The 3497-nt window shown below is 49.2% G+C and overlaps 1 pseudogene; it reads left to right on the forward strand.

Annotated features, from left to right (window-relative positions):
• Positions 1–783: 783 nt before the first annotated feature.
• Positions 784–2000, forward strand: LOC103629260 (cell division cycle 20.1, cofactor of APC complex-like; annotated as a pseudogene).
• The last annotated feature ends 1497 nt before the right edge of the window (positions 2001–3497 follow it).

The following is a 3497-nucleotide window of genomic DNA, read 5'->3' on the forward strand; positions in this document are numbered from 1 at the left end:
GCCCGCGCCCCCTCCTGTCTCCAACGCGCCCGCCGCCCCCGGCTGCCTGTGCCCCTGTAGCCCTGCCCCCGCCCCCGCGAAGCGCTCTACCCACCGAGCACGCCCACGCCCGAGCAGGAAGCCACGGATCCTACCAGATCCTGCCCACGCCTGAGCAGGCAGGTAGGGATCTCGCCCACGCCGGATCAGGCAGGCGTGGATCTCGCCCCCGCTGTGCCCTCGATGCACGGCTCCTTGCCCCCACCGTGTCACGCCCGCGGGGCCACGGATCTCGCCAACACACCGGTGGATCTCTCCCTTCCCCCGTCGTGCCCCAGGCCCTGGTGCGGGAGTCCGGGGAAGCGAGCGTCGACTCCTTTAGGATCGGGTCGTCGATGCTGCTGGGCCGCGGGGTGACACTCCGCGTGCTCCTCTTCAGCTCTCTGTGGCGCCTGCGGGCGCGCGCGTATGCCGCCATCTCGTGCGTGCGCAGCGCGGCGCTGCCGATGGCGGCGTCCTGGCTGCGCCTCAGGAATACCCACGTCCTCCTCCTCATGGTCGTCCTCTTCGCCCTCTTCTTACAGAAGCTCTCTGGCGCGCGGTCTCGGGCGACGCTCCCGCGTCGGTGCAGGCAATACGAAAATCTCACTTAATTCTCCGCGCATCTTTTTTTGCTGTTAATCTTCTTGTTTGATTGCACCATCTTATTTTGTGTTTGATTCTAACCTGCTATTGGTTAGTTAGCCTTTTAACTCCATCGCTTCTGCTGTTGTGCTTGCCCTCTTTTTTTTGTTTGCTCTAACCATGGACGCAGGCTCTCACTCGATCTCCTCGGAGAAGAGCCACGCCGCCGTGCCCCGGCCGCCGCCGCAGGAGGCGGGCTTTCGCCCCTACATGCCATGCTGAGCTCGAGATCTTGTAACCCGTCGGCCAAGTGCTACGTGAGTCCATTCTCTTGCTACTTGGGCAAGCATGGTGGGTGTTCGATGGTTTGCCTGACCAAGTTTGTCTGGTTCTCCACTTCTCCTCATGTGTTGTGTCCTGCACGGCGACAGGTTCATCCCCGACAGGTCGGCGATGGACATGGACATGGCACACTATCTGCTCACAGCGCCTAGGAAGGATAAGGAGAACGTGGCGGGCATGGTGGCATCCCCGTCCAAGGAGGCATATAGGAGGCTGCTCGCGAGGAAGCTGTTCAACAACCAGACACAAATCCTCGCCTTCAGGAACAAGCTGCCAGAACCCGAGAACGTGTCTATCACCAATGTCGCTTCCTCCAACCTGTAGGCCGAGCCGGCCAAGCAGCGGCGCCACATTCCCTAGGTACGTGTAATAGCTCTTCTGATTCCACATCTAGCAATCTTATGCAACGGTGTAGTGGCATATGAAAATGGTGGATCACTGATGTGGTTGAGTCAAAATATGTACAGTCTGCCGAGAGGACCGTAAACGCACCAGAGCTTGTTGATGACTACTACCTCAACCTGCTTGACTGGGGGAGCAACAACGTGATGTCCATTGCTTTAGGAAACACAGGGTGCCTGCGGGATGCATCGAGCGGATCCACATCTGAGCTTGTGACCATCGATGAGGACAGCGGTCCTATTACCAGCGTTAGCTAGGCTCCTGATGGTCGGCACATTGCTGTCGGGATCAACTCGTCCGACGTCCAGCTTTGGGACACCAGCTCCAATCGACTGGTACGTGCACTGTCCTGCTTCATCCGAAAACTGCAATGCACATTCTCTGTCGCTGAATTAAATTGTTTTTTTTCTGTGCAGCCGAGAACACTGAGAGGTGTGCATGAGGCAAGGGTAGGCTCGCTGGCATGGAACAATAGCATCCTGGCATGGATGGCAAGATTGTGAACAATGACGTGAGGATTATAAACCATGTTGTGCAGACATACGAGAGGCACATTTGGGATCAGGGCAGCAGCTGGCCAGGAGGTGTGCGGACTCAAGTGGTCTGGAGCAGGGCAGCAGCTGGCCAGCGGAGGCAACGACAACCTTCTGCACATTTGGTATTTTCTAGCTGCAAGGAGAACTAGCTGCTTGTAAATCATGATGGTGAAAAATGGGCAAAGCACAGGAGAATTCTTAATCCTGCATTTCACCATGAAAAAATAAAGGTGTTTTCTAGCTGCTTGTTCTATAAATGGATTTTTTTTTACTATTTTACATTGCATTTGTGATACAAGTTCCCTAAATAGACTACTGGTGTTGTTCTATTCACAGGGGATGATGCCAGTATTTTCTACTTGCTGTATTGAAATGATTACTAGATGGGATAATTCAATGCCTTCTGAGGGATCTTCTGAGATACATGTCTGGCCTGAGTTCCAGAATCTTACTGGAGATGTTATATCAAGAACTGCGTTTGGGAGCAACTATCAAGAAGGGAGGAGAATTTTCGAGCTGTAAGGAGAACTAGCTGAACGCCTCATCCAATCTGTTCAGACAATATTTATCCCAGGCTATTGGTTTGTTACGCTTTTCTCTACTAACCAGCAGCAACGTTTTATTCAAGTGAAATTGCATATCCAAGCATTTCAATACATGAAGATTTGTTTCATCAATTACTCCTTAGCCCTATTCATGGTTTTGTAATTATAAAATTTGTCATGAAATAACATTTTTAGAATTGTTGGTGTTTTGTACTAAAATTGGTTGCTCAAGTGTCAAATGGAAAGAAAAGATTTTATAAACAGATCAGCATAGCAGAATGCAAACCTTCCGTGATAACAATGTTGAGCATATGCAGGTTCTTGCCCACCAAAACAATAGTAGGATGAGAGCAGGATACTAAAAACAGAGAAACACAAGGATACTAAAAACAGAGAAACAAATGTGCTTTCAGTTGGAGACCCGCTCTCCTCCTACATTTTCTAATGTTCAATGAGGTATATTGCTTTCAGTTGGAGAACCTACAAATGTGCTTTTGGTCATTTGGCACCTCATGACTGTTTTAGCTTGTTCCTGTCATTTAGTCTTTTCTGCCTGCCTTGGAAGAGCATTCTGTTATGCGGCTCTTTTACCTATATGTTGAAATTTGTCTTTGGAGCATATGCCTGCAGAACACCAGTTAACTGTAGGTTCAAGCTGAAATTCTATAATAGCTTTGGTCTGAGTTAAATCGGAGATCGACAAATTAAGCGGGTTTATGAGTTACGAGTTGATGTTGTTGAACAACTAAACAAAACTGGTTTTTTCTCCTACACATGGCAACTCTGCGGGGCATTTGATTATCTCTTGAAGGGGAAGTCTAAAATATAATTTGAATGTCCTGGATCATTTTGTATGCTAATTTTAACAAATTTGTTTGCTGTAAAGGAAGCTCCAGATAGAGAAGGCACTGGCGGCACTAGGACCTAATTCTCAGGCCATCGAAGCAAACACTGTCCAGTTAACTGGTCATAGCATTTTTTTACAATAACAGATAGGTTCATCACTATTATATAGAATATTGTTGGGTCGTATCAGATCTCTTGAGCACTAAAATAATCACTTTCTTCT

The sequence above is a fragment of the Zea mays genome, chromosome 6 (genome assembly GCF_902167145.1).
Source record: "Zea mays cultivar B73 chromosome 6, Zm-B73-REFERENCE-NAM-5.0, whole genome shotgun sequence".
In the NCBI taxonomy this organism is placed as follows: Eukaryota; Viridiplantae; Streptophyta; class Magnoliopsida; order Poales; family Poaceae; genus Zea; species Zea mays.